The following is a 9,379-nucleotide window of genomic DNA, read 5'->3' as shown; positions in this document are numbered from 1 at the left end:
CGGTCACCGCTGCTGCATCCCCCGTCGCTTCAGCCAGTTCGTCGTTGACCACCTTTGCTGCAATATCCCATCACAGCAGTCGGCTCGTCTTGCCCGCCGCTGGCCTTGGGAAATCCCCCGGCATACCTTTTTAAGACACCATTGCAGCATCGCAGGCCCGCGGGGTGGTGCTCCTTGCAACACCGGCGTCGTCAGTGTTTCTGGAACTTCAGTCCAAGACTGGTAGTGCAGGACCTGAATTATTTTCCCACTTTTATGTTAGGAGTCCTAGTAAAACGTGAGTGTTGTACTGTGTTTTTTTAAGACCTTTATGTAATTTGTATCACCACCGTCATAATCTAATGCAGCTTCCGGGGCACTTCTCCTTTTGAAAAGAAAACTTGTGTGTCACATGGTGTGTACGGGTGCTATGGAGGAGAGATAAGGTCGCGTGTGGATGGGGATCGATGGAAACAAACGACTGGACCAGAAGAGGGATGAGGGAGCGGTGCGTGGGACATAGTAGTGGACGCGTGTGCCCACTGTTTACAGCAGGGTGGATTGATAGTAGTGGACACGTGTGCCCACTGTTCACAGCAGGATGGATTAGATCAAAATTTCCCCATCTTTAGTGAAGCCTCCCTCTCCTCCCAGATCCCATGGTGCCTGAATCCACAAAGCAGGCAGGTCCCAGACGCCCTCTCCCGCAGCTCGGACCCCTCCCTTTTCCCATCTCAGCTAAGCCCCTCCTCCTAGATCCCACCGCATCTGAGCCCCTCCTTTCATCCTCGTCCATGAAGCACGCAGCTTCTAGGCGCCATCTCCCACAAGCTCGAACCCGAGTAGGTCGAGCCACCTCCCGACAGCGATCTACAGCAGGACCGTGCCAGTGAGCCAGCTCCTCCCCACGCTTCTTCTTCTTCCCGGTCTCCTCTCTCTCCTCACCCCTCTGTTCTCTCTTGAACAGCAAGCAGAAACTCCACCATAACAATGGCGTCGCCCCATGTATCTCAGAACTGCCGCCGTCACGCCATCATCATTTGCCAGAAACTTCACCGACGCCCGTCGTCACGACCCTGCATGCACACGTCAATAGGAGCATCTCCCCGCACTGGCCTCGACCGCCTCTCGTCGTCTCTGCACTCTTTGCTGCTACATCAGAGGGATCCGGTGGTGGAGTGCAGGAGGAAGGTGGGGGACGTGGTGGAGTAGCTGGGACAGCGGTGGTCCTCCGGGCCGATGGTGGGGTAGCTGGCGCGGCGCGCTGGTCCAAACCATCTGAGAGGGAGCGCGGGGATCGGTTCATTGTCCGTCGCGAGCAGACCTGGTATTCCGCTGGTTTGTACGTTGTCCCGGTGCCCAGTGCTGCACTGCCACCGACACCACCCTGCTTCCTCCGGACAGAGGAGTGTCCGGAACAGGGGAGATGGAGGCGCGGTGCACGCGGCTACCTGGGATCTCCGGCCGTGGCGAGGAGAGATGGAGGCGCCCTGGCAGGATTAGCAGCGGCGTCTCCCTCTCCAGTGGGCGCCAGCGCACCATATCTTGCCTTCCTCCCGAACGAAGGACGACGGCGGCTGCGCGTTTGCCTTAGTTGGTGGAAGAGAGAGGATAAGGGAGTGCGGGCGACGGGAGGAAGACGCCGGTTTTTCCTTACATTGTGTGACATACTGCGGGTTGATTTCTAGTAACCGCGAGGGCTATTCTGCAAAAACGAAACGTTTTTCTGTATGACTTGAACATGGAGCGCGGGTTGATTCTAGAAAACAGTAGGGTCTTTTTTGTAAAACTAGATGACGGACGACCAGAAACCCAACTTTCTTTATTATTATATATATAGTAAGTATAAATGTGCCCGTGCATTGCCACGGGTGACAATGCAGTTGAACGAATCAAACAATGATTAAGTTACATGGATAACTTCTTGAGGATGGAATGCATGGATAGTATCATTAAATGACACTAAAACCTACAAAATATTATTCAACCATTGATAATGCATAGATAGTATCATGAGGTGACACTAAAACCTACAAAAAAATTATTCAACTATTGATAGGGTAGGCGCATCAATCAGTCTTGTTTCAATTTGGTTTGTTGATATCCAAGAGCGGATTTTTAGTTTAGGGATTGTTTCGATCTCCTTCAACTCCATGCTTCACCAACTACGCAGATCGGAGGCCTCTCATTCAATTTGGTGAAGTCGAAATCACAGAGCTTAATATATTTTCGACGACAATGCCATCACCAAGTTGTGTAACACTTAGCTGCGAAACGAACCTGGTCGAAGTGCTAGCCATGACGTCGCCATTGTTCCCTTCTCACGAGCCCGCCATGGCCGACCGCCATCCCTCCAGCTCATTCTATTCATCTGCTGCCCCGCCATTGCCTTCCGTCGACTTCCTCCCTGCCGTCTTAGTCTTCCACACCATTGGCCGCCTCCCCAACATCGCCATCTTCCTCGGTATAGACAACCTCCCCATCGTCGGCCTATGCTATGTTCATGATGAACCCCTCAACCAACATAAGCTGGCCATCACGTCCCAAACGTTGTGGCCCTTCCACAGAGCGCGGCACTGAAGCGTCAACATTTCTAGACATGTCCGAAACACTGGCACCGCCATCTTTCCTGGTATAGACTACCTCCCCATCATCGGCCAATGCTATGTTCATGACGAACCCCTCAACCAACAGAAGCTGGCCATCACAACATCCCAAACGGTGTGGAACTTCCACGAAAGCTGGAGCGCAACACTGAAGCTTCAACATTTCTAGACATTTTCGAATAGGCTTACATGTATGCTTCTTGCGCTGGAGTTGCCACCCAGTGGAATATTTTAGCAATGTTAAATTTAGCTAGAAATATATATCTCCCCTAGTAATAGCTCATCTAGAAAAATGATGGTTTTCACTTCTACACTCTGCATGTAATCTTTCATCAAGCTCCCACACATAGTTATAAAATCACTGCCATTTGACATTCAATCGTCAATTATAATATTTCTCTAATGAACCTTTCTATTCTATTTTTTTTGCTGGCTCTAGTATATCGTAAATGCTAAAATGAAGAAATTTGAGGATATGTTATAAATTTCAGTGTTGCTACATCTACAATCCATATGATAAATAATAGTTACCCATAGCTCATACATGTACAATATCCATGTTAGAAGGTTCATCACTCTTTCCTGCTCCATCCTTGCTACAGTTAAGAGAGAGAGAGTATGCATACAATGTGTAATCCTTGCAATATGAGATGCAAAGTACAGACCCACAACGGTATTTCAAATAGGCACAAGAGAAAGAATATATTGCATTACTTCTATAATAAATATAGTAGTTTGAATAAATTGGTATCCAGGTTTGTCACTTAAAGAAATATGCTTCCTGTAATCTAGACACTTGAAGCGGGCAAGCAGCTAAAATAAACTTAATATGAAGCTCTACAATTCTCTCATTGGTTCTAACATACTGCAATTCCCTCGTTGGTCCTGACATACTGGATCCTTTATCATGCATCCTGGGTTAAGGTGGATATACTTTCCAAGAAATTTAAAAAATATTCTTGCTTCAGTTGCTTGTTACCTGTCATACAATGTGTTATCTCAACAAATACTAGAGGACTAATAGACACAGTCCTGGGCTAGTTGAAGTGGTTACTGCAAAAGGAAAATCATAATATTACAAATTGCAAGCTGTCCAGAGAGAAAAATAAGGTTAACTTGACGATTTGACAGTTACAATACTGGAGAAACTGGGATTTACAAAGTCAACTGGTACTAAATAATAAAGCAGAATCAAGTTGTACATCCACTTCTTTCTGTTGTGAAAAAACTTATGTGTCATGCAAAACACTGAAATAACTACAGAATTTGCACAAATAGAAATAGCAAGCTTGCGACACAGTAATCAGGTTATCCCGGTGGTGCTCAAACATGTAATTAGAAAATATTTGACTGGTGTAGACTGAAGTAACCATCTACTAAAGTCGACCATAGCTCCAAGATCAAAATGTAATAATCATAATACAAGTTTCCTTCAAGGAAAAATTGTAACATATTTGCTTGTACTCTGGTAATAGCTATAATCATTCGTAAGATAACCAACATGTATTTTGACAAGCTGATGTATATTTTTTATCCATTTTTTTGCGACTGGATCGCCCATCGATGTAGGCAGGCAGACGCATATAGGGACTTTCTGGCGCTGTCCTGATATAATGTAAATGTAGAGGTGCCAACTATTAGTTACCTAGGAAAGACAGTGTGTTCATCAGAGCCTGGACTCCTCTTTTCCCAAATTCTGTAGCTAATTCAGGTTGGAAAATTGATGAAAAATTCTTCAGTCATCATATGCAGGAGTCACTCAATCTGACATAGTTGAGCATGAGTCATTACCTGGGAAAAAATAGGATGGGTGAACAAAATAATTATTTCTCCTCAATCTTACATAGCAGAGAATGAGTATACCCAAATAGTTATATAATTTGCATGCTTTTCCATACTACCTAGATAATTAGATTTCCTTGAAGGCAGAATCCGTAAGAAAGGAATATATAGAAATTAGAAAACCAACATAAAAGCAAACTGACATTGTTCTAACATGACAAAATCAGTTGCATTAGTAAGAAAACCGAAACTTCTTACCCTGGTGCTTGCAGGTTTGAATCACTCCAAGAGATCAATGGGCAAATCATGGTAGCTGCTTTGTTCTGCTGATTGTGCCGACATAGGGACGGATTACATCGCAAATTTGACAGCCAATAGTGATGGGAGAACATCTCTGACAAAAAACAAATTCATGATGCGATCTCTATTCTCTGATAGCCGGTGGAGAAATGAGATTGGAGATATAGGAATATAATGAGGGGGTGGGGGGTCCAAGGGGAATTTCGGCCCATCAGATTTAGTTCTAAATACTGGCATCATGACTGAAAGATCATTTATATTGTTACAGAAAAACTACCGAATGAATGTGGATTTCATAGTTAGAATTGCAAGAAAACTTATATGAATGTGCTATATTAAAAAAAATGCTAGCCTTGAACCCTTTTGCCACACAACAAAGTAACCACATACATACAAATCTATATAATACTCGTACTACAGGCAGCTAGTTTAATTTATGTATGTGCAACAGTTTCAAAGTCTGGCTATGGGTCTCAAAGAAAGGATTATAATCTCTAGGCATGATATTGAGAAATCTGGAAAGGTTGTATAACTTTAATGTCAATTATACTACATAGGATAAATAGTTGAAGTCTAGGCACCATACCTCTATTTACGCTAGAAGGAAGAAAGATTAGAAACACCCTGCAAATAATCAGAGACTTAGTCTGTATTCGCTAGAAACAGTAGAAAACATGCAAATCCTATATCCATACAGAATATCGACTTATTTTGTTGGCTAACGCGGGGTATGTATCATAGAAAAACATCTGAAAGCCTCTTGCAAACTCCAAACCAAATTGGCCAGCTATATCATTTTCTTTGAAGGTCAGCTGTTTCATTGTGTTCATGTAGCAGCTCTGGAATACATGGTGTCCCTCTAGGATGCATAGTAAGGCTACAGTAGTTAGCAAAAGAAAATATGATATCTCTACAACCCTAGCGTCACCGAACCTTAAGTGTGTAGACCCTACGGGTTCGGGAGACACGTAGACATGACCGAGACGACTCTCCGGTCAATAACCAACAGCGGGATCTGGATACCCATGTTGGCTCCCACATGCTCCTTGATGATCTCATCGGATGAACCACGATGTCGAGGATTCAAGCAACCCCGTATACAATTCCCTTTGTCAATCGGTACGTTACTTGCCCGAGATTCGATCGTCCGTATCCCAAAACCTCGTTCAATCTCGTTACCGGCAAGTCACTTTACTCGTACCGTAATGCAAGATCCCGTGACCGAACACTTGGTCACTTTGAGCTCATTATGATGATGCATTACCGAGTGGGCCCAGAGATACCTCTCCGCCATACGGAGTGACAAATCCCAGTCTCGATCCGTGTCAACCCAACAGACACTTTCGCAGATACCCGTAGTATACCTTTATAGTCACCCAGTTACGTTGCGACGTTTGATACACACAAAGCACTCCTACGGTATCCAGGAGTTACACGATCTCATGGTCTAAGGAAAAGATACTTGACATTGGAAAAGCTCTAGCAAACGAACTACACGATCTTGTGCTATGCTTAGGATTGGGTCTTGTCCATCACATCATTCTCCTAGTGATGTGATCCCGTTATCAACGACATCCAATGTCCATAGTCAGGAAACCATGACTATCAGTTGATCAACGAGCTAGTCAACTAGAGGCTCACTAGGGACATGTTGTGGTCTATGTATTCACACATGTATTACGATTTCCGGATAACACAATTATAGCATGAATAATAGACAATTATCATGAACAAGGAAATATAATAATAATCTTTTATTATTGCCTCTAGGGCATATTTCCAACAATTTCCACTTAAATGCATTGTTCAATCCATTTTGAAGACTTTGTGATGCTGTCAATTTCTCTATGAACTTAAGTGCAGAACTAGTGATCTTGATTATACTTCTTCTATTTATCTGGTGATGTTATGCTTGTTGCAGCCTTTGAGATATTGATTTGTTCATTTTGTAGGTTCACACGAAGAGACGCAGCAGGATGCTGCATGACAAGATGAGTGACATTGTTTTCATCTCCAAACTGAAGGACAAGAAACTAAACAAACGCGAGGACCCCATTGAGAAGTAGGTGGTAGATGTTTTATAAGATGATGAGGATGAATGGATCACTGGTGTAGTGCCAAATGGTGATGAAGAACAAGGTGAAGATCAAGATCAAGAAATTCCATATGCAAGCTCGCATGCTGGACCAGGAACATCTGCTATTAATCTACTTAAAAGGAAGAGGGATGTGTATGTTAAGAAGAAGAAGATGATGATCCCTGTTACTCCTCAATAAGATCTTCTCTCTGCTTCCTCTGCTTCAGAAAGTGATGATGACAAGGACACCGACATGAGTTCTGGTTCTGACATGTGAGCTTGTCGGTTTCTCTATGAACTTCATTTTGGCGCTCATTATTCTGTCCTTTCATGTGTGCTTTCGACAAATGAATTCTGAAGATTTTGTGATACATGTAATGGACTATGGACATGCTGTTGTTGTTACTGAACTTAAGTGCCGAACTGCTGATGTTATGCTTGATGCGGTCTTGAATTTATGTTTCTATTTATCTGTTGAACTGCTGCAGATCTCTTCTGTACTTGTTATGTTCTAATTTATATTGAGAATCCTCTGTTTTCTATTGAAAATATGCTGTTTTCTGAGAAAAATATGCACATGTATTAGTACAGATGTGTGATATACATGCACAAGTACTGTAGCCACGAAATGGCTTAGCGGCCGCTATAGCCGGCGATAGCGGTTGTAGTGTTGGCACAGAGCCAGCCGCTAAATGCCTTAGCCCGCGATCTGAAACTTTGGTTGGGGTTGGCGTCCCACTGAACTAAAACTTTCAAAATTTTGATTCAAAACTACCAATTTTTTCGTAATTCATCCCTAAAAACTACCAAAAATGATTGATGGCTGTTTAGACGAGTTAGCGTTTTGACAGGCGGGACCCACCTGTCAGTGCCGTCGTGGCAGGAAAATCATTGTTGTTTATTTTGATCATTATGACATGTCGACCCCACATGTCAACATCATCTCTTTTCTTCCTCCTCCCTCACATGCATTTCAACAAGCACCTCATGTGCACAAAGATGAATCACGATCTTCATGCTACTCCCTTGCCGCACCTTCACAAGCTCATGGTGGCCGTGGCTAGGAACATGAGGTGCTTCATCAGCTACACCTTTAGCTGGGCAGCAATACAGTACCACTGCACCTTCTCATACACATGGAGACCAGTGGTCACCAGTAGCTAATCCAGTGCTCCCAGTTTGAGTCGCGGGCTGGCGCAGTTCGGCATGAAGGCGGTGACGAACACAGCGGCCGGGACCTTGGCACGGAACTCCTCGGCTGCGAGCGTGATGCTCATCCCGTCGAAGCTATCGCCTACCAGCACCACCATCTCGCCGTCCGGGAGGTCGCGGAGCGCGTCCAGCAGTGGGCGGGTGTAGACCTCGAAGGTGAGGTCTTACGCGTCCACGCGTTAGACCAGTACCGTGTGACGTGGAGCAGGGTGGCTACCTTGTACAAGCACCACCTGCCGTGGCCCATGCTGTGCACTAGGATGAAGCACTTTGACATCGGCACGGCAGCTGCTAGCACAGAGGAGGATGACATGTGTGGTATATATCCCCGAGAACTAGACAGTACGCCTACACAAGGCACATATATAGCTGCTTCGTTTCTTGGATGCTTGATGTTACGCCTAGGCTCGTCGTCAAGAGCCACCGGCGGCTGCTACTCCGTCCACTGCTCAATGCGGTCAGTGCGGAACTGTGGTCTTATGCACATAACGTGCTTGTTGAAATGCCAAGAGTGAGAGGATAAGGAGGAAAAAAGGTTGATGATGATGTGTGGGTGCCACATGTAATAACGGTCAACATAATGGTCAAAATGAACGGCATTGACTCTCCTGCCACATCAGCCCTAACGGGTGTGTCCCGCCTGTCATAAACGTGTTTAAATTTAAAATGGTCATCAATCATTTTCGGTAGTTTTTGGGGACATTACGAAAAAATTGATAGTTTTCGGCCAAAATTTTGTAAGTTGTAGTTCAGTGGGATGCCAACCCAATTGTGGTATGTTTTTCTGTCAAATACTCCTAAATTAGGTTTATCATTTAATAGTCTTTCCATTTAAATAAGGTTTGTTTGTACTTCCCAACTACTTAATTTATTTTAATAAAATTGTTACAACAACAATGTGAGTTATTTGAGCAACCCATTTCTACTGAAATTGATGCGTAACACAAGTCTCAAGCATGCATCATGGAAAGTATATGAATAGTTGACATCTTTGGAGAATGGCAATTAATAGGCCGCAGTCTTTGGAGGATGGGAGTTTATAGGCCCCACAGGATAAGAATGTCGAAGTCCTTTATGGAGAATTTACTTTTCAATTTCAGGATCATTTAGCTCAAAAAACTCAGTAAGTGCATGAAAAATACCAAATGAAGTCAGAAAGGGTTGAAAACGGATGATGTGGCTCTGAATGGTGCATTTCGAACACACAAAATCTCTTTGTAACAGATGAGTTTTCGTCCGAAACTGTGATATTTCAAAAGAGATTGTCCATTTTGTACACGAAGTGCTTCCACTTTATGCGTAATCCTCTCAAAGTTTTAGCACATGTTATGTGGGTGAAATCATGATACCATACCAACTTTCAACCTGCTCAGACTTCATTTGCAGTGATTTTCAATTTCAACGTCATTTAGCTCAAAGAATA

The sequence above is a fragment of the Triticum aestivum genome, chromosome 4A, assembly GCF_018294505.1.
Source record: "Triticum aestivum cultivar Chinese Spring chromosome 4A, IWGSC CS RefSeq v2.1, whole genome shotgun sequence".
Taxonomy (NCBI): domain Eukaryota; kingdom Viridiplantae; phylum Streptophyta; class Magnoliopsida; order Poales; family Poaceae; genus Triticum; species Triticum aestivum.
Note: the sequence above shows the minus strand (reverse complement) of the source record.